At 47.9% G+C, this 22239-nt stretch overlaps 1 protein-coding gene and 1 pseudogene across 10 annotated transcripts in view; one reads left to right on the top strand and one right to left on the bottom strand.

The window, feature by feature from the left end:
- The window catches only part of RBM47 (RNA binding motif protein 47), a 206378-nt gene that overhangs the window by 114779 nt on the left and 69360 nt on the right, over positions 1 to 22239 (top strand). For 2 of the 10 annotated variants that reach the window (XM_051830883.2, XM_017350810.3), the window contains exon 1: positions 12451 to 12603. The exons of 6 other annotated variants lie outside the window; for them this stretch is intronic. The gene's annotated coding sequence lies outside the window, so the exon portion shown is untranslated. Of the gene's footprint in view, positions 1 to 10837; positions 11204 to 11948; positions 12128 to 12450; positions 12604 to 22239 lie in introns of those variants that run through there. 2 more of the 10 variants (XM_070068135.1, XM_008275293.4) reach the window with 2 other exon arrangements.
- Positions 5232 to 5661, bottom strand: LOC108178953 (small nuclear ribonucleoprotein G pseudogene; annotated as a pseudogene).

The raw sequence follows: 22239 nt of genomic DNA, 5'->3' as shown, positions 1-22239 counted from the left end.
CTTGGTTAATAAGAAATGCTAATAACAAACAAGAGTGACCTAGAACAGGGCACATCAAAGCCCACGTACTCAGTGGTGGTTTGGATCCCTTGCTTCCATGTATCCAGATTTACCAACCAGTAAATCCTTTACCTTCTTGTCTGCACCTCTTCCTTTCCTGTTCTTGTTCTGAGCTCTCGTCTGATTCAGTGGCAGTTAATTCTGGCATGGGACTTGTGGGTAGTGAAAACTTAGGGAGAAGTAACCCTTAAGTCCTTTGCAGTTTATAGACACAAAAAAACATCTACAACAAAAAAGTGTGTAATTCCCATGGTGATACACGTAAAGGCTTTGCCAAGGCTTGATCTCAGAGTAGTTGGACCCAACTCACAGCCCACTGTGAACACAATCAACCCGTGATCTCATCACAGAGCATTCATGTCACTGAGGTCAGTTTTTTTAGATCCAAACAGGTGTTTGGAAAAACTGTGTTTTTTTTTTCGTTTGTTTTTTTTTGTTTTTTTTGTTTTTTTTTCATAGAATATAAGGGTGTGGAGTTTGAGGCTAATCCTAAATTGGATAGTTTCCCTGGTTAAAATTAGTTTACTCATGTGGGCAAAAGTTTCATTGATCAGGCGGTTTCTTTGGCTACCTGCTCTTTGATGACCTGCTCTTTGCCAAACGAGATAACCCATTTGCAAAACCGAAGAGGGAGAGAGGTAGATGGGAGCCATGACTTGACCAATGATATGGCAGACAAGGTGATGTTTGCCTACAAAAGGAGGCCTGTCTCTCCTACAAGGAGGTGGTTTGTTCCCATCCTGCACAAGGAAAATGAAAGGCGTGAGGAAAACAAAATGTTAGGTGTCTTTGGGCAGAACAGTGGGCTGTCAGTGGCATAAAGCTCTAGAGGAGAATATTTAATGCTCTGGAAAGCAAGGAGAATACTCTTGAGTGATGAGGCCGTCATCTGAGCTAATGTCAGCATTGAACAAAAGTTCAATGGCAGATTCATAGGTGACACTGAGATGTCATCATGACGTCTGCGAAAAAACATGGTCTGCAAAAGAAACTTTTAATTTCATTTTTCTAAAAATATTTTGGGTTAGCCCCATATACCCAGAAGTGGACTTCATTCCAGCTTCCTGCTAGTGTGCACCCTGAGGGGCAGCAGGTGATGTCTCATGTGGGTGACCCAGACTGAATTCTGGGCTCTTGGCTTCAGCCTGGCCCAGCCCTGGCTGTTAGGGTTATTTAGAGAGTGAACCAGTGGATGGGAGATCTCTATGTGTCTATCTCTATGCCTTTCAAATAAATAAGATAAAAACAATCTAGAAAGAACCATGGTCTGCAAAGCAGTCTGTAGGCATGCATCAGAGTTGTGCCGAGTCAAGGCCTCATCCAAGGCTGCGGTTGGTTCAAACAGGTTGCTCCCAGATTTGTCAGCTGCTCAAGGAAAGACAGAAACAGAATGTCCGACGTTTGTTTCAGCCATACTCACTGCTGTGTGCTCTAGTATTGGCTTCCAGGAAATAACAGGAACAGAATGACCAGCTTGTTTTCATCAAGAATATCAAAAGTCCTGTGTCTGCTAACTATGTGGGTTTCTTTTGAAACTAATGTCAAGGTTGGCAAAATGTAAGCAACTCTTAAGCCAAGAATGAAGTGGTTATGGAGATGCCAGGCTGGAGTGAGAGGGCGCTGGACACAAACAGGGCCTGTGAATCTAAGCATGGCAGGTTTTTGTTTATCTGGGTGTAATCGGATGAATTGGGAGCTGGCGCTGCGACCCGCAGGTTAAACCCTCCACGTACCTGTCTGCATCTTGTATTGGAGGTCTTATTCGAGTCCTCCTCATTTGAGCTTCCTGCTAGCACACCTGGGGAGGCAGAGATGGCCTAAGTGCTTGGGCCTTTGCCACCCATGTGGGAGCCCAGGATGGGGTTCCTGGCTCCTGGCTTCGGTCTGACCCAGACCTGGCTGTTGCAGCCATTTAGGGAGTAAACCAGTGGATAGAAGATCCCTCTGTCTCTCCCTCTCGTTCTCTGTTTCTCTGCCTTAAAATAATGTAAATAAATCTTAAAAAAAAAAAAAAAGTGAAAAAAAAAAGTCATTAAATATAATTGTAGCAACTTTTTTATGGAGTGACCTGTATATGTCAGGCTCAGGAGAAGTCTTACTTACATTATCTTTTTATTTGAGGTTTATTTTATTTATTTGAAAGGATTACAGAGAGAAGGAGAGACAGAGAGGGGACTTCCATACGCTGGTTCACTCCCCAAATGGCTGTAATGGTGTGGGCTGGGCCAGACTGAAGCCAGGAGCCAGGAGCTTCCTCCAGGTCTCCCTTGGAGGGGCCCAAGGACTTAAGCCACCCTCTGCTGCTTTCCCAGACACATTAGTACTGAGCTGGATTGAAGTAGAGCAACCAGGACTCAAACTGGTGCCCATATGGGATGCTGGTCCTGCAGGTGGCAGCTTTACCCACCCCGCCACAGCGCCGGCACCCCCATCTTTTTATTTGAATAACCAGTTTTCATCTCTACAATAATCTCATAAGGCGGGTGTTAGGATTCCTGTTTTGCAAGCGAGGAAACTGAGGTTTATCAGAGAGTTCAGTAACCTGGACAGACTTCACAGCTAGTGCATGCTGAGCTGGCACATGTGCTGTCTGAGTCTGTTTTCTGTTGTTACACCCGAGCACCACTGATGGGGTGATGGAAAGAAGTTTATTTCTCATGGTTCTAGAGGCCGGGAAGCCCAAGATCATGGCATCTGGTGGGGGTCTGCTTGCTGCTTTATATAACATGGCAGAGGACAGCATGTGACAAGACTATTTCTTATTTACTTGAGAGAGAGAGAAAGGAATCTTCCATCCACTGGTTTCCTCCCTAAATACCCACAACAGCCAGGACTAGGCTAGGTCAAAGCCAGGAGACTGAACTCAGTCTGGGTCACCCATGTGTGTGGCAGGAATTCAAGGACATTGGCCATCACCTGTGGCCTCCCAGGGCGCACATTAGCAGGAAACTGGGATTGGGAGCAGAGCCAGGATTAGAAGCCTGGCACTCCAGTGTGGGATGTGAGTGTCCCAAGGTGCTTGACACCTGCCCCACAGACTTCGCTAATTAGCCTGGGGAATGACTATGGGTTATTGCTCTGTTGCACCTGAGAGAATGACGCATTCTCTAGCAGCTGTTTTTGTTTTTCCTGTGGTCTGCAAAGGTAGATTGGGCTTTGAAAATCTTTGGCTCCCCAGTTCTGTGTACCGCAAACCACAATTACAGATCCTCCACACAGCATTGCTCAGAACATGCATTTTATACCTAAAATCTCCCAGATTGCCAAGTGCTCTATGCTGTTGGTACAACCTCAAGATCAGTGGAATATTTTTGTCTTATGACAGTCCTCTGCCATCTAGCTGTGATATCTGCTTAAAATACACAAGACGTATCCGCATTTTTAGTTTCATTTTAGGTTTTTGGGGGGAGGTCTCAAAAATCTCATCTTACTCTTAATTTGACACTGGTAAGAAGAGGTTAAGAAGTTGCCATGGGGCCGGTGCTGTGGCTCACTAGGCTAATCCTCCGCCTGTGGCGCTGGCACCCCGGGTTCTAGTCCCGGTCGGGGTGCCGGATTCTATCCCGGTTGCTCCTCTTCCAGGCCAGCTCTCTGCTGTGGCCCGGGAGTGCAGTGGAGGATGGCCCAAGTGCTTTGGGCCCTGCACCCCGTGGGAGACCAGGAGAAGCACCTGGCTCCTGGCTTCGGATCATTGCGGTGCGCTGGCCGCAGTGCGCCGGCCATGGCGGCCATTGGAGGGTGAACCAATGTCTCTCTCTGTCACTGTCTTCTCCCTGTCTCTCTCTCTCACTGTCCACTCTGCCTGTCCAAAAAATAAAAAAAAAATAAAAAAAAAAATAAAAAAAAAAAAGTTGCCATGGGCCGGTATCCTGATTCTAAAATGAGGGAACCCAGCTTGAGGCTCAGGGTACATCCAGGCCTAGAATGCAAATCTCTTGATGCTAATAACCCTTCCTCTCCACCCCACTGCCTCACTCAAAAATTGCTTTGAGGCCAGACTCCTGACATGTCAGATTAAGCTGCCACTTGCGATCCCATATGGGCGCGGGTTCGTGTCCCCACTGCTGCACTTCCAATCCAGCTCTCTGATAATGGCCTGCGAAAAGCAGCAAAAGATGGCCCAAGTGTAGGGCCCCTGAACCCATGTGGGAGACCTGGAACAGGCTGCTCCTGGCTCCTGGCTCCTGCCTGGCCCAGCCCTGCCATTGTGGCCATCTGGGGAATGAACCAGTGGATGGAAGATTCTCTCTCTCTCTCTCTCTCTCTTTCTCTCCTTGTGTGTAAAACTCTTCCAAATAAATACATTTTTTAAATTATTTAATGCCCCTTTCTGTTTATTCATGCAGCCACATTCCTAGTCTAAGTCCTGATGTTAGTCCTAAATTAATGCACTCACTGTAGAAGGGAAAGTGCACCACAGTGTCAGCCGTGGCCGGCCTTGACTTTCATATTTAGCTTCTATGTGATTTCCCATGACTTGTACACTTTGTTGAATCCACGTGTATTCGTTTCCAGAAGAAGACTAGCAGCCATGGCTGTCAGAGCCTTCTTGTGGATCTGTCCCGATACTGCCCCTTCTGTGGCCGGCTATCGGAGAGCCCTCCTCCTCCAGCAGCTGTTGGTCTAGTCCTTAGCCTGCTTAAACCTTCCTGTTGTTGCCCATGAGGAAAGTCCAAATTCCTGGCATTTCAAAGTCTTAATCTAGCGCTACCTTTCTTCCTGTCCCTTATCTCCCCCACAGCTCCCCCTTCTCGGCCAGCTCCATTCATCGCCTTTGCTCGTGCGTTCTCTACCTGGGGCTCCCGGGCTCGGGTCCTTTCCTGGCTGCCTGTCCACGTGTGGTCCTGAGGCTCAGCTCAGACACCTCCTCCTCCCTTCACCTTTGTCCTTTTGTCTCTGCGCCACCCCCAGGCTGTTGGTGGAGAACCCTGAGAACCAGTGTGTTCAGCAGAGGCTTCTCCCATTGTTACAGGAGGAAGTGACAGGATAAATGCCACGTATTTTCCATCCAGATCCAGAACCATTCTTCTTCTTCTTCTCCTTTTTTTTTTTTTTGACTCACAAAAGTTTATTTAACAAAAAATTTAATATAAAAATGTACATGACCCAACTTGTACATCATAGTAAAACAAGTCCTTTGCAGAGGGAACATGGATTTCTTTGTTGAACAGTCATACTCGTTCCAAGGCTTCTAACATGATTGATACTATTTCCTTGTACTACCACCTTCCAGTATTGTTCTGTTGTCCACCATGTGCCTTCTCCACACATCTGTCTATCACAAGGTTCATAAAAGGATCAAATCCCTACAGGATTCCTTGGTCATGTCTGCCACCATTTAATTTCTTTCTTTTTTTTTTTTTTTAAATTTTTTTTTTATCTTTTATTTAATGAATATAAATTTCCATGCCACCATTTAATTTCAATGACAACTTCTTGTCCATAAGCTTCAAGTTGGGAGGGTAAGCTTTGCTCATGGTGTCTGCTCCAAGCCCTGAGAGATTGCTTGAAATGGAACTCGCAGTCTCCTTCACGCTCCCGCGGTAGCTAGAACTATTCTTACAGGGCCGTGATGTCCACAATGGTAGCCACTAACTGCATGTTTGTTGTTTAAATGTATATGAATTGAAAATTAAAATCGGTTAAAGTGTTCATTTCCTTGTCAAATGACTCATATTTCAAGAGCTCAATAACCACATGTGGCTGGCTCCTGGCTACCATATATTGGATAAAGTGAGGATAAAGAACCTTTGCACCATTACAGAAAGTTCTATCGGTATTACATAACAATGTAAGGCAGAATAATTTGTTTCATGTGCCTGTATCTTGTTTTCTCAGAGGGATCAAAAGGTTTTCAGGGGGAGGAACCCTCTCCCTTGCTTTGTCTCCCTAGGGCACCCATCCAGTGCTGGGTATATAGGAAATACTTTATAAGCATTTGTTGAGTTGAATTTTTAGTACTGAATTGGCAGTGTGCTCTGAAGAAGAGTAGTAGAAAGAAGTAATTTGGAAATAAATCAGGAAGTAAGTTGGTGGTCCCAGGTCTTTGTGTCAATTAGCGTATGACTTGGACCTCATGACCTGAAGTAGCGCATGGCATCCTCAACTGCTGGCACTCTTAGATCATGCTAGGTTTGGAATTTTGAGGCACAGATGGAAATGTCTTAAAATTTTTTAGATTTTATCCATTTAATATATTTGAAAGGCAGAGAGAGGGAGAGAAAAAGAGTGAGAGAGACAGAGAGATCTCCCATTGGCTGGTTCATTCCCCAAATGGCTGCAACAGCCAGGGCCGGGCCAGGCCAAAGCCAGGATCCAGGAACTCCACGTGGGTGGCAGGGTCTCAAGTACTCAAGCCGTCATCTGCTGCCTCCCTGGGTCTGCATTAGGAGGAAGCTGGAATGGGGAGCGAGCCAGACCTTGACCCAGGCATTCTGATCTGAGATTGGGCTTCCCAAGTGGCAGCTTAACCTGCCGTGCCGTGCCTCCCCTGATTTTTATGCTTTTAATTAGTTGGGGAAAAAAAATAAAGGAAAAAAATGTACAGAGACTGTGTGGTCTGCAAAGCCTAAAATACTCACCTTCTGACTCGAGAGAAAATCTTTGTCAACCCTGTATTAATAGAACTTCATGTACGTACACCATCACTTTTATTTATTTTATTTTTAAATATTTATTTTATTTTTAAATATTTATTTATTTATTTGAAAGAGTTACACAGAGAGAAGAGAGGCAGAGAGAGAGAGGTCTTCCATCCGATTCTTCACTCTCCAGATGGCCGCAACGGCCAGAGCTGCGCCGATCCAAAGCCAGGGGCCAGGAGCTTCTTCCAGGTCTCCCACGTGGGTGCAGGGGCCCAAGCACTTGGGGCATCTTCCACTGTTATCCCGGGCCATAGCAGAGAGCTGGACAGGAAGTGGAGCAGCTGGGTCTCGAACCGGTTCCCATATGGGATGACGGTGCTTTATTTTTGAGGTCTCTTTTCCCTCTTATTTATTTTATTTGAAAGGCAGAGTGACAGGGAGAGAAATCTTTCACCTGCTGCTTCACTCCCCAGATGGCAACAACAGCCAGGATAGGGCCAGGCTGAAGCCAGGAGCCAGAGGCCCTATCCTAGTCTCCCACGTGGGTGGCAGGGGCCCAAGTGCTTGGGCCATCTGCCGCCGCCTTCCCAGGTGCAGCAGCAGGAAGCTGGGTTGGAGGCAGAGCAGCTGACCTTGAATGCCAGCCCCCCCCACTTTCTGTGAACATTGGAGTGGGACTGATGGCAGGATGCTTTCGCCTACCACTTACTTTATGAAATGTCACGAAGGCAGGGCTTAACGACCGGGTTACAAGTCCAAGTTCTGTATGTGTTAGGGAACCCCGAAGGCAGGATAGGCCAGCTGGGCTGGAGGGGAGGACGCAGCACGCTCTGCCCTATCTCCTGTGGGTCTAAATGCCACGGAGCAAGCAGGGCGCCGTGACTTCCCGGGCTGGAGGAAAGCAAGTCCTTGGATCCAGAGTCTGTGCGTTCTGGTCTTGACTTTGGGAATTTGATGAGTCACGGTTTCTGGCCGAGTCCTCCTTGACATTCAGCATTTGCGAGATTAAGCTCTGAGGGCCTGTGACAGTCCTTGGTCATCTGAGGCCGGCTCGGGAGGGAGCCCATGTCTGCATCTCATTTAGTCCTTCTTCTTTTCCCTCTTGCTGCCACGCCTGTCAGTGCTTGAGGAATCTTGATGTAGTGAGCAGATAAGGGGGCTGCACGTGGGAGGGAAGACCTGGCCACGAGGGCCAAGGAAGGGGCAGAGCCAGTGTCTGAACTCAGATGGCGGCTTTGCCAGGTGGGCCCTGAGGCCAAATGCACTGGTGATAGTTTTTCTTACTTGGCCACCCGGGTGTCTAGAGCCCATGGGCTTCCCCAGATCTTCCTCCCACTTAAACCTCTTCTCTAGTTTTTCACCAAGTCTTGGCATCTTTTTTCCTCTCTTGTATGTATTTTTTCCTCCTCTCCTTGTCCCATCCTCTACTTTGGGCTAATTTTCAGTGTTTTTATCACCCTAGACTTATTTTTCTCTTTTTTTAATCTTTTTTTTTAAATTTATTTTATTTATATGAAAGGCAGAGTTACAGAGAGAGAGGTAGAGCCAGAGAGTCTTCCATTCCATTGGTTCACTCCCCAAATGACTGCAACAGCCAGAGCTGAGCTGATCCAAAGCCAGGAGCCTCTTCCGGGTCTCCCACGTAGGTGCAGGGGCCCAAATACTTGTGCCATCTTCTACTGCTTTCCCAGGCCATAGCAGAGAGCTGGATTGGAAGAGGAGCAGCCAGGACTCGAAATGGCACCCATATGGGATGCCAGCACTGCAGGCTGGGGCTTTAACCTGCTGCGCCACAGCACTGGCCCTGACTTATTTTCAAAATTCTATTACTCTGGGCTTTGTACACAAGGTCATGTGCCTTTCCTTTAATAAAAATTCAAGTTTATAAAACAAAAAGTATATGAAAAGGAAATCTTCCCTTTGTTAAACATTCTCAAAATGTTCTACAAAAAACTAGTATCTATCTCCCCCTTGTGTCGATCTCCTTCTGCAGTTGGTAACTGGGGGGGGGGGGGGTCCCTCCCCTCCCCTCCCCTCCCCTCCCCTAGCTGGAGGCCAGCAGGCTTGTTTCTGTGTCTGCAGCTGATGTGACACAATGGAGAACCTAGTCTTATCTCAATGCTGGATCATAAATAATAACAATAACAGTAATTTTCTCTAGTTTGTTTACTGTTGAGCCCAAGCTCCTTAAGTAAATCCAGTGGCTGGGCTGTGATCCTGTGATTAAAAAGGGGCCTTAGCTTACAGTTATGGTTACGTTTGATTCAGTAGGTGTGCTGCCAAAGCAAGCACTGGTTGCATTTGCTTCAGCTGGTACGGAATCATTGGCAAACTTCCCAGCTTGTGTTGAGGGTGAATCTAGCTCAGTGCCTGCGCACCACTGAACCATTCTAGAACAACCAGCCCAGGAGTGTTGACATGCACAAGGAAGCATCCATTAGGACAGTCTGCTCCACATCTGAATGCCGAGGGTACTTCCAGATAAATTTCCATGACACACGCAGTACTGACAACCTGGGTTTTCACTTTGAGGCAGCTAGCAGACTGCACAGGCAGGAGAGAGTGGAGTGGAGCCACAGAAACTGATTTACTAACATTTGAGATGCAATGGGGATTGCCATTGTTCTGAGTTCAGCGTCCATCTAAGAGCTACAAGGTGAGATGTTGGAAGCTGAGCCCTGGAGGGTTCCAAATTTGGCTTTCACCCACGATTAGTACCTCAGTTAATTCCTTTAGGCCTGTGTTTCCTCGTTTGTGTCAGGATATGGGGATCAGAATAGTAGTTGGCACATGGAATTTTGGAGGAGACTGCAGACGTCAGGCTAGAAGTGGGTCCCTAAAGCTGACAGATGCTTAGGAATAGAGCTCAGAGTACAAGAGCAGCACTCTCCAGAGGTCACATACTCCACCCTATCAGAACTCTGATGTTGAACCTTCTAGGGCTGCACCTGCACTCAGGCATACCAAAGACAAAGCCAGGCTCCACTTAGAACTGGAGGACTAGAGGAGGGAAATGTTGTCAGAAAACATCTATATTCCCAGAAGTCGCAGTCCTGTCTTAAGGACACAGACGTTAGTCTCAGAGTGTGAAATCTATTTGAATATAGGACCTATCCAGAATATTGGAAGTTCTTATGCCGTCTCTAGGATTTAAAGTCAGACTTCAAGTTTGTGAGCACAGAAAAGTGACTGGGGAAGGCCTGTCTGAATGGAGGACCTCACAGTGTTTGGGTTTTGCAGCCAAACGAGGGCCCCCAGGATAAACTGAGTTTGTAAGTGGGTTTCAAAGGGGACAGCATAGTTTGTCTAGAGTAAGACGACAAGGTAGAAGGAAGGAGAGGTAGGGAAGGGGAGGAGACCAAGGAGAAAAAGAGAACAGGACCAAACAGGCTGTGAGCTTGGAAGAGCTGAAAATAAATGCAAGTGGATCTTGATTTAGGCAACAGGGTTTTGGAGTGAGGAGGCTGCTGGGTGCCTGTGGCTGACTTTTTGGGTAGACTGAGGACTCCCACTGGGACCTGCTCCTTGAGAGCTGTCAGCTGTGTGGCCTAGCTCTCTGCCTATCTTGTCTTTATAGTTCATGTTTTCTTGTGCAAATACGGAAAAAAAAAAAAAAAAAAAGCAAAGTCACCACATTAAGATCCCAATCCCTGGCTTCTGTGCCTCCCTAGCATTTACTCCTTGAGGCACGACTTGGGATTCACAGTTTAAAAAAAATCAAAAAGCAGCCGTCTTCCTGAGCAGTCTGGAGCTGGAATCCATGCCAAGGGTGCAGGGAAGGATGCTGTAGGGTGTGGAAAGCACTTGAGTGCACACAGGTGTCCCGGAGGTGCCTGACCCAAGAGACACAAGCACAGAAAGACTGCTCTGAAGGAGTCTTCACCCCCTCAGCAGACAGAGATGAGGACAGCAGCAACCTGGGAGGAACATGGGCCGCACTTGGCAGGAATTGTGGGGACTTGTGGGCCCCAAGAAGTGCCTTTGGGATTGGGGCTCAGAGCCTTGGTGGGCAGCAAGAACACACTAGTATGTCAGGACCGCCTTGCTTCAGGCCCTGTCCAATCAGCAGTGGCTCCGTGACCTCGGCCAATTGTTGAATCTTTCTCTATCTCTACTCCCTTATCTGGAGAATCTGCATTAAAAACATCTGTGTAACATCTCACACTGCGGTGCTTGCTCTGTTACATAAAATGACAGAAGAAATAGAAGGAGAATGACCACACTCCATGCTCCATCTGTCTCTGGGAAGATAGGGAAGGGAAGAAAGAGAGAGGGAAGTGGAGAGGCCAGAGGAGACTTTACAGGGCAAGTGAGCCAATGATGTTGAGGGCAAGATGGAGAGAAGTGTTGTGAAAGCAAAAGGGGATGACAGCCTGGGGCTGGCCAGGCCCTGTCTCCACACCCAGAGCAAGCAGATAAATGGTCATTTATGCTACCCACCCAAAAAGATAAGTGGATCAGACCAAAGAGAAGTGAAGTCAGTCGCCCTGAGTCACAGAGCTGACCTGCAGTTTCTGTAGCATGAGGGCCCGGGGAGTAACATGGGACCCACGCATCAGGTAAGGGGGGGGCTGGGACAGCCAAAGGTGACGCCTCTTCCCCGAGTGGGAGCACTGTCAGCTCTTGGAGGTAGCTTCCCTGGCCCTGGAAGGTCTTGTTTTGTAGAAGAGGAAACAGGCTTGCAGGGGTTAGGGTACTGGCTGGCTGCAAGTCACACAGCTGGAAGTTGGAAAAACCATCTCAATTCCAAGTCCAAGGTCAGTTTTCTTTCCACCCCAACAGACAACTTAAAGGTGTGCAATGCAGAACTCCAAGGGGGACCCAGGGAGGGCTGGGGAAAAGATGGGGGGGGTGTGTTTCTTATTTGCTAACCTGTGTGTGTGTGTGTGTGTGTGTGTGTGAGAGAGAGAGAGAGAGAGAGAGAGAGAGAGAGAGAGAGAAAGAGAAAGAGAGGTGGGGGGGGGGGGAGACTGATTCCAGAAGCCAAAGCCAGCTTTTGCTTCTGCTCTAGACGGCTTTGGTTTCAAGACAGTAGCCTGGTAATTCTCGAGGGCAGCTAATGAATCGTCACTTCTCAGTGTCCCCCAGGGCCCCGAGAACAGGAAGGTACCGTGCACTCACGGAGCCCAGGGCTGCGGCCACCTCCATCTGTAGTCTCTGTAAATCCAGGCAGGCGGAGGATTCCTGAACACCCTCTGATTATCTAGTTAACCCTGGTGGTACCAAGAGGCACCTGACATTCTGGGTATGCTAATAGTTTGGTGCCAGCAAGTTTCTGTTATCCTCCAGTTGTAATTGTTAACTTGAATGGAATGCAAAACTTCTGGTTCGGAGCGGAGTTGGTGTGTGAGTGTGAAGAACTGGAGGTCTAGGCAGAGTGGGGAGTACATTTTGTTATTGTGGAAGACGGTTTCTGAAAAACGCCTCTGAGTTGCGTTTTCTCCGAGAAATGTGTAGGTGCTCACGTGTCTGTGCCTTCGCTGGTGAGTTCCACCCTTTGTTAATTCTCGCCTTTGACACTTTTTTTCAGGTTAGCAAGTGGTGACTTGCTTGGGGATTAGAACAATGAGCTTATCGTAATGCCACCTTAAAAAAAAAAAAAGACCTGTCTAGGCTTCTAGTGTCAAGGTTTATTTCTACAAGGCCTTCCTGCTAGCCCAGCCACCACCTCCCAACAAATTTGGGAATTTTCTATTTTTTTTTTTTTTCCTCTTAAGGGGAAGTGTGGCAGCAGAGCCTGCCTGTTCCTTTAGGTGACTGTACATCGCATGGTATCTTTCCCACCATTATACTGTGTTCTCTCCATGGTGTTTGCTCTGAGGGTGGGACCGAAGGCTGTTTAGTGTCTCGTAAAACATTTACCAAAAGCACTGAGCCATGGTTTTGAAGGGCATTCCGTTGCCAGAGTGTGGGAGGAGAGAGCGAGCCGGCGAAGGAGCGCGCGCCAGGTGCTTGGCAGGTACTTGTTTCGTGCTTTTGTATTTACTAATATTTCACGTTTCAGATGATCCACAATCAGCCTTGCCCCCTCTTGTGCTGAAGGGGTGGGAACGGTGAGGGGAGGCCGAAAGGAATTCTCTGGAAAGTCTCATTCTGGCCCCCGGGCGGGGGAGGGGGGCTCCCGGCTCGGCCCGGCCCCAGCCCCAGGGGAATTGTGACCTTCGGGGTCTAGCAGAGGTTCTGCGAGAGGGGCAGGAACCACCACCTGTGCTGGAGCGCTCTCACCCTGGCCGCCTCAGAGGGCAGCGTTTGCTTTCGCCCGCGGTTTCAGGTGCCACGTTTCTAGGAGGCAGGTGGAACCTTGAGGTGCCTCGGTTTGCCCGTGACTCATCCTGCACTCAGTGGTGGCTTCTCCTTTCCTGAAAATGCTGCTCCACCTTGCTCCCCGCCCCTCCCCCACGCTGTTACATTGAGGCCAGATAAAGACCACTTCTTATCCTCAAATCTGTGTCTGTAGCATACAGCAGCTTCAGACTAGCTGGTACGGTTCTGGACACACGACAAGAAGAAGCGCTTCTTGGGAAATACTGTCTTTGGATTCAATTTTGTTTCTGAGAAATATGAGCAGGGATGATACAGAGTCCGAAATGTTTACATTTGATCATTTGCAACAGGAGGACTCCTTCGAAGGCTTGCGGAAATGCGCACGATATAAAATTATGCCTGGATTTTAAGTTCACACCAAGATAAGCTTGTCTTTTAATTCAGTTTTTCCACACAGCTTTCGAAGGACCCTCCTAGTGCTAGGCTGGACGCAGAGAACCTGTAACTGAGTTTTGAGTGGCTGATAGAAAAATCTAGAAAAGGAAAGCTCCAAAGGCTTGCTGGACTTGGGTAGTGTTGGGGGAAGGTGCTGTAGTAAGTGAGCCGCAGGACAAGCGCGGGGACCTTTGGTCTGTGTGCTGCCTGCTGCGGCAGACATGACCGTGCGGAGAGAACACCGTGTGGGTCCATTTTGGCCCGGTGTCGCTGGCAGTGAGGCACCCTGGCCGCTTTCTCTGTGAGCTCCTAGTTCTGTTTCAAAATTATTCGAAACTGCCATGGGGAAAACTTCCCCTCTGTGGTTTTGTTTATTTAGGCAAATGGAACCAACTCTAACAGTCTCGGAGGGAGACAGACGTTGAGTTCCCCCCAGAGAGGGCGGATTGGATTTCTTTTTCTATGCGTTTCCAGAAATTGAGTTCCCTAGCAAGTCGTTTCACTCCCTTGATCACTGAAAGTTTGTGTAACTTGAGACAAGTGCGTTGCCCTTTCTGTGGCTCGCTCTCAAGATTTCGAAACAGGGCTCTGAAGTAAGCGCAGTCTGAAGTCCTGGCGTTCACCTGGCCGCCCCAGCCTGAGCTCTGTGAAGCTTTCCACCTGCTGGGGGGCCGCAGGCGTCCACCACCGAGATCCAAACCCTGACAGAGCCTGTGCATGAATCCCGCCCCCTACAGTGGGACGATGCTGTGTTCAGCCCCACGTTTTATCCCAGCGACAGAAAGACTCTGGTCGAAAGTCTGAAAGAAGCCTTTTCCAGACACTTGTTGTTCCTGGTTTCCTTTTGTCTTGTCAAGAAGGTCCCGTTCTGTGTATCCTTTGTTTGCTTTTCTAAATGTCAGGTTCCCAAGTCCTGTGCAGAGTTTGAGAAACCAAGATCTGCACGGGCTGTGTGGACACCTGTTGTTGGGGGTTCTTACAATCTGATGGACCGAGTTGTGCATCTCGTTAATCCCCGAACCCCCAACTGTCATTTTAAACAGCACTTCAATTAACTGTGACGTGCTAACGATGCTTTTATGTCAGGCTGATTGAGTAAGGTCTTTCTACAAGGGTGATGGTTATCGGCTTCTGTGTTTTAGACCACAGGTTCTTCCTGGTATGGTGGCTGTCACCAAGGTGAAATCTCTGGGGGCGCAGCGGGGGCCCCACTTTACATGGTCTTTTACGGTGCATGAGAAACACCCCCAGAGGCAGGCCTGCTCTGACCTTTGTGGCTCCTCTCAGGCACTGGGTGGGTGACAGCCTTGGTGACTGCCGGAAATGTCACAGTCGTGAGAGCTCGGGGTCAGGACGCACGCAGTGTGGAGCCATCTGTCTGTGACTGGTAGTGTTTTTGAGATCAAAAACTGAAGACGTACAAATTAGCTGCCTTAATTGTCTAGCAACCGAAGGTCTTCCGTAAGGCAGGGCCCCTGGTAGGGGCTGCTTCGTCTCTGTGTAGACAACTTTCAAGAACGTCTGTGGTTAGGGTCTCAGTGCGTAACAAACCAGAACTCTTGTCCTCTCTGCCGCACTAACGGCCATTCATTCATTCGTTCGTTCAGTGCTTATTCAGGCCTCCCTCTGGGCCTGGTCATGACCCCCCAGATTTAGATATTTCCTCCAAGTGACCTTTGCAGACTTTCCAAGTTAGGCTCTGTACCTCTGCCCGCGAGATATGCAGTAGATTTGCTTTCTACTGGTCTCCTTTGATAAAATGTAAAGTCCCTTAGGCTGTGAGTCATGTGTTGTGTTCACCACTCTATCTCTAGTGCTTAACACATTTTAGGCGCTCAAAAAATAGGCACCTGTATCTGAATAAATGAGAGAAAACAAGAGCAGGGTGGCTGGGCGTGTGTCAGTGAGGAATAGCAACAGGTAGCAATGCAGGAGCCAAACCTGCTGCCGTCCAGTGTGGAAGCAATGGCTGCTGAACTTGGCCTTGGGAGTTTCTAAGGATAACCTTGTTTCGCCAAGAAGGTGCTCTGCGTAGCTTCTGTTTAAAATGATGAGGGGAGTACAGATCATTCTAGAAATATTTTCATGTAAATGTGAAAAGGGCTGGAAGAAAACATCAGAGGAAGAAATGAAGTCAAATAAATGTTCTGAAAATACACTATTGAACATGTCTTGAGGTGTAGTGTAAAGGCAGTAAAACTCCTACCTCTTAAGTATACAGCTCAATGCACTTGTCCATGTGCATGCACCTGTGTAGCCACCACCCAGATCAAGGTCCGGGACATTTTCCATTTCCCAGAGGGCTCCTGGCTGCCGCTCCCTCCCCCGCCCCCAAGGTAACCATTATTCTGACTAATGTCACCATAGATTAGCTTTGGCTGTTCTTGAACTTCACAGAAATGGAATCCTACCGCATTTGCTCTTTTGTACCTGACCTCCCTCACTTGACACTTTCATGTCTGTGATATTCATCCACTTCGGTCCACGGAGCTTTCCTTTATTCTTTGGTCACTAGTGTCCCTTTAGTAAGACCAGACCACAATGGAAGGCATTTTCAGAAATGGGAAGGACCACCGTAGAGCTGAAAATCGTTCTGTGTATGCCAGTTCTTTCAAGGGAAGTGACCTCATAAAGGGCGAGATGCAAGCATTAGCACCTGCAAAGGTGGAAGGAGAGAGGTCTGTTTCTGGGAGTGTGTTTGCTCAGCGCTCTGCGGCTGTTGATTTAACTGACACCATCACCCTAGGAGGCGACTGCCACTGTTTTGCACACACGGAAACTGACCCTGAGACACGTTTGTGGCCTGACAGTTGAGCTGAACTAAACATGAAAACGGTTACACTGGGGAGCATTCGCAGCCTGGGAGAGATGATGCCAGATTTGTCACCGCTGTGCCACCTCCATTGTCTAAGACGCAGCTTTTACATAACAGCGTAGACGTGCGCTTTTCCTGTCCCAAAGCTGGCCACTGATTCCACCGATTTCCTTAGGCCATTTTCTCTCTTTTTAAATGTAAGCTTTGTTTATGTTTTGAAAATTAGTCATTTTCTCTCTCTCTCTCTGTATTTGGCTTGTGAATAATTTTAATTTTTCTGATGTACGTGATGTATTCTAAAATCTGCATGTAGCCTTTTTTAAAAAATATTTTTAAAATTATTTATTTGAAAGGCAGTGAGAGAGAGAGCGCGCGCGAGCGAGCGAGCTTACATGCGTTGATTTGTTCCCTAAGTGGCCACAACAGCTGGGGTGGGCCAAGCTGAAGCTAGGAGCCTGGAACTCCATTCAGGTCTCCCAGGTCTCCCACGTGGGTGCAGGGGCCCAAGTCCTCGGGCTGTCCTCCACTGCTTTCCCAGGCACAGTAGCAGGGAGTAGAAGCAGTCTGGCTCGGACTCGAACCAGCACCCATATGGGGTACATTTGCTGCACCACAATGCTGGTCCCCGTTTTTTTGAGGTTTTATTTATTTATTTTTTTTTTAGGATTAGGTTTTAGTAAGTATCCTAAAGACGTATTTAGTCACCACAGGAAGGCTGAGTAAATTTCAAACCTGATTTCCCGTGGCCTTTCCTGGGAGTCAAAGCTCATGTGTTTAGAGTTGTAGAAAGCACTTGCAGTTCTAATGTGCAGAAGGCCTTCCACGCCAACCCCCGGGTGTCACAGGCTCTCATGCGACTGTACATCTTGGAAATGAGCAGGGTCCGGGTGGGATGGAGGCTTTAAGTTCCTAAGTTTACCTTTCGTTACTGCCTGCCTTGATTTTCGGTCCTGCCTAATGGGTAGAGCAGAAAAGTTACCCAAGTTGCCCAGAAGAGTGTCCTTCACTTGGAATCATAAAAAAAAAAAGGGAATATATACCCTTCAGGTTTGTTTTCTAATTGCCAATTAAAGGCCAGGTTTTGTTCCCAACTGGCATTAATATGAAGTGTGTGTAGACAGCCGGCATTTCAGTGAGGCCAGAGGGCTGCTCCCCGTTGGCCCAGTGCAATGCACGAAGCGCCCTGCCCTTGTCTCAGGCCTTGTGAGTCACTCCTGGGAGGAGCAAGGGATGCCCACCTTCTCTGTGACAGAGGCTTATTTCTTCTCAGTTGTAGAAAGCCTTGCAGATGGCTTTGAATCGATTCTTTTGAACAACCACAGAAACAGTGTCTTGTAATACCTAAATGCTTACTTACTTGAAGCTTTCTCATAATTTTCATGTTTGCTGTTTAATTTTTATTTTTAAAAGTTTATTTATTACTTATTTTGAAAGAGAGAAATATCTTCCATTTGTTGGGTCACTCTGCAGATGGCCTCAGTAGCCAGTACTGGGGGAGCCAGGAGCCAAGAGCTTCCTTTGAGTCTTCGATGCAGGTGGCAGGGACCCATTCAGGTTTTCCAGGCCATAACAGAAAGCTGGATCAGAAGTGGAGCAGCTAGGACTTGAACCAGTGCCCATATGAGATGCTGGAGTCGCAGGCAGTGGCTTTACCCACTACGCCACAATGCCAGCCCCCATGTGTACTTTTTTTGAAATGAAATGTTAAGTCTGCCCATTTTGTATATGAGAAAATTGCAACAGAGCAGCTGAGGTCACACATCTGGTTAGTGAGAGAACTATCCCGCAGGTGTGCCGTCACTTGGGCAGGCAGTCAGCATGGCGGTTAAGATGCCACTTGGGGCCGGCACCGCAGCTCAACAGGCTAATCCTCTGCCTTGTGGCGCTGGCACACCGGGTTCTAGTCCCGGTCGGGGCGCCGGATTCTGTCCCGGTTGCCCCTCTTCCAGGCCAGCTCTCTGCTGTGGCCGCGGTGGCCATTGGAGGGTGAACCAACGGCAAAGGAAGACCTTTCTCTCTGTCTCTCTCTCTCACTATCCATTCTGCCTGTCAAAAAAAAAAAAAAAAAAAAAAAAAAAAAAAAAGCCACTTGGAACACAGCATCCCATATCTGACGCCTCAGGTAGAGTCCTGGCTCTTTCCCAGTCCAGCTTCCTGATAACATGCACCCTGGGAAGCGTCAAGTGAGCACTCAAGCCACTGGGTCCCTGCTACCCACAGATTGAGCTCCTTGCTCCTGGATTGGGCCTGACCCAGTCCCAGACCCAATCCCTGACCCGGGCATTGGAGAGTGAACCAGTGGAAGGGAAATGTTTCCATCTCATTGTCTCTTGTCTCTGTCTTTCTGCCTTGGAAATAAAGTAAACTTAAAAAAAAAAAAAAAACCCACAAAACAGATTTGCTACCTCCATAGACTGAATAACCCCCTGCTGGGGCCGCTGGAGAAAGGGCAGGAGGTTGGCCAGGTGAGCCCAAGATGCCTTCAACTCTGAAGACGTTTGTGAAGGAAGGTAGCAGAGCAGCAGTCACGCTCTGCTTACCCGGCTCCATCTGCGTCACTTCCTCCACCGCAGAGCCAAGTCTTCAGACAGCAGGAAAAGCGACATCCAGTGGCTTCCAGGACCCATGACAGCTACAAATGTGACCTCCTGGGGGTGGTCTCAGTGACACGGAATCCACTGGAGAGGTGCCCAGGACCGCAGTTGAATACAGGAATCATTTTCACAAAGTTGACCTCATCCTGGTCTTGTCCTGTGCAATGTGACAAAAAGCCGGATAGCCCCCGAGCCGTCTGCCCTTCCCAGTGCAGGATGTGGAAGTATTTGGCCCACCCGAGTGTCCAGTAGGCCTTTCTTTGCTTTCAAACAGGATTCCATGGAAGGAAGTAACAGAATCAGGCTCTTGCTTAACAGTAAATTCACAAGATTGAATATTGTGCCATGTGACTTTTTTCCCCTTGAGGATTGTGAAATCTCAACATTTAAATTAGCCATTGTTCAAGGAGGCACCAACTCTGTGTCGATCACAAATACAAACTTGGACTCTGAGTAGGAACAAAACAAAGGCCTTTTCTGCTTTGCTCATAAAATGCTTCTAAATTGCCTCCTCTCTGTTGTTTTGTAAGAAGAATATTAGAGCAGTGTGTGTTGATCACAGCTGAGAGAAGAAGTAAGCTCGCAGAGTGAGGGTGTTAAGCGTACACGCCCTTGACCGTGAGTGACTCTCGTTCTCCTTATATGAGAAGGACTTACATGATAAGGACTTCATTGGGAAGAATGGTCAGGGAGAGGGGACTGTGGAAAGAGCACTAGACCAGCAGTTGGCACATGGCCTGCTCTCGCCTGGTCCGTGACTTACAGGACTCTGTCCCTGCTCCTGACTGCCATCTCATCTGCATGCGTTCAGATGAGCTATTTCTCAAAGGTTTATTTGAGAGAGAGAGAGAGAATGAGAATGAGAATGAGAATGAGAATGAGAATGAGAATGAGAATGAGAATGAGAATGAGAATGAATCTTCCATCTGTTGGTTCACTTCACTTCCCAAATGGCTGCAACAGCCAGGTCTGGGCCAGGTCAGGAACTCCATCCTGGTCTTCCATGTGGGTGGCAGGGGCCCAAGCCCTTGGACAATCTCCTGTTGCCTTCCCAGGAGCGTTAGCAGGGAGCTGGATTGGAGCGGAGCAGCGGGACGTGGGAAGTGGGCATCGCCTGTGGCGGTTTCACCCACTCTACCACAACACTGGCCCTGAAAAGAAACTTTTGTAATGATAGGAATTTATATTTATTTGTATATTCTGTTATTTTATAGAAACATTAAATCAAGAGATGTTGGCTCATCAGTATCTTTTAAAGATAACATAAAAAGTCTATGTTCGCCTAAGGAAAATTAAGGAATCTTGTTCTTATTCTGAAAGAACAAAGAGAAAGCAACTTTTTTTAAAAAATCATTTTATGAATTTTAATCATAGCAAATGTGTTTTAACAGTAGTCATAAAATCAACATTACCACATAGACAAAGGACAAGATAACAGTTTGGCATACAAAAATACCATATATTAAAATTGGGTTCATTGGAAAAACTCAGGACACCATCGATAAGAGAGAGTAAGCAAGAATGCTTTTAAGACATTCAGTTTTATAAACAGCAGCTTGATGTCCCCCGATGAAGTCAATATTTGGCAACATTTGGACAATATTTTCTGCATGGCCACAACTTTTTCATGTTTAGAATTTGTCTTCAGAAGTTGGCTGTCCTTGGTTGTCCCTAGGCACTTTGGTAAGGGGTCTGCTTGTGGCAGGTACCTCATGGTGGCAGTGTTTCCGAGCCACGTAAAAAATGTGACCAAACCAAGGGATTTGAGTGGAATAACGAATCAATTAAATTAACAGTGAGAAATTTTGATGGGGAGAGATTTTTCAACATTAATACTAAAATATTCTATTAATTGAATTTTGGTTAATAAGGTCTTATCGGAGAATCTGAGGGAGGGGGTAGAAAGGAACAGTCTAGCTCACAAAAGGAAAATATTACTTTGCAATATAAGGAGGAAAGTGAACATCCTAAATAACCCGCAAGTTAACACAGCAGCTTTGAAGGAAACCAACCTACTCATACATGCCTTGTGGCCACACAGATTCAAAAAACAGTGTGGCCGTGTATGTCAAGAATCTTCAAAATGGCCGACCCAGTAACCCCACCAGTGGGATTCTGTCCTAAAGAAAGAAAGAGGCTGACACCATGGTGCAGTGGGTAAAGCCGCTGCCTGCAGCACCAGTATCCCATATGGGTTCTGGTTCGTGTCCCGGCTGCTCCACTCCCAGTCCAGCTCCCTGCTAATGGCCTGGGAAAGCAGTAGAAGATGGCCCAAGTGCTTGGGCCTCTGCACCCACGTGGGAGACCTAGAAAAATCTCCTGGCTTCTGATTGGTCATATCTGGCTGTTGTGGCTATTTGGGGAGGGAACCCACAATTGGAAGATCGATCTCTCTCTCTCTCTCTCCCTTCCTTTCCCTGTAACTCTGACTTTCAAATATATAAATCTTTAAAAAACAAAGAATGTAAAATAAAACATTTAGACTCTTGAATCCTCTGAGTGTCTTCAGAATGTCTGGGACTGGCATTGCCTGTACCCACCGCTCCCCTTCCGCTTGTCTCTCCTTTCAAGGCAAACCTGCAGTTCACCCTTCGTGAGCCATCCTCACTTCGGTTCCAGAGCAAGCGCTGTCTTCCCCATGCCCAGCACCACCGATGCTGGCTCTCAGCCCCCGGGAACCTCTCAAGCCAGCCGCTTCCAGCTTTGAGGGCCCCTTGTGGGGGAGATCCTGCTGTGCACTCCTCACACTTCTGTTGCCTTCTTGCTTCCCTTACAGCTCTTGGTCCCCTACAGCGAGTCTTCGGCTCGCTCGTTTCAAAGACAAGGAGTGAAGGAAGGGAAAAATAGGAATATCTGATTTTAATCACTGGTTCTGAACATGCAACATAGCACCATCCTCTGTCCCAACGTAGCAGATTCCACTGGCGCGGAGTTCCGAGTCACTGAGGGCTTTCTGATTCAGGCCCTGTCATTGCCTGTCCCCCCTCCTCCAGAGAGGTGGGAAAAACACAGTCGCAGCTGGGCTCAGCGTTTCTCAACACCACTTGGAGAGCAGTTGGCTTCCTCTTTCATGCTTCACTTCCCCTGTTCCGCAAAGGGAGTCCTGTCCTCCCTTTTTCTGAACACATTGACAAGGACAGAGCAGGAAGGGCTGCTCTAGGAAGTGTGGTCCAACGTAGCGTACCCACCCTTGCCACCCAGGAAGCAAGATGGTCAAACCTGCTTCAGGCTGGACCCAAAACAGTTCTGAATGCCCAGGCTTGACCTTTGGGTGAATTCACGCTGATGAGCTCATGGGCCAGATAATCCAAGTTTTGGCTCTAGATTGTACGAGTGTTGAATGCAACGTGGATGGAAACCTCAGAGCTGGGGGTACCAGGCCATGTCCACAAGTTCGTGGATGGAGCAGGCATCTGTAGCCTAGCGGTTGGGACGCTCATTTCCCAGCTCCTGATTCCAGCCTGCTGCCAGTTTAGACCCTGGGAGG

Source organism: Oryctolagus cuniculus, chromosome 2 (genome assembly GCF_964237555.1).
Source record: "Oryctolagus cuniculus chromosome 2, mOryCun1.1, whole genome shotgun sequence".
Taxonomy (NCBI): domain Eukaryota; kingdom Metazoa; phylum Chordata; class Mammalia; order Lagomorpha; family Leporidae; genus Oryctolagus; species Oryctolagus cuniculus.
Note: the sequence above shows the minus strand (reverse complement) of the source record. Positions and strands in the feature narration are given on the sequence as shown.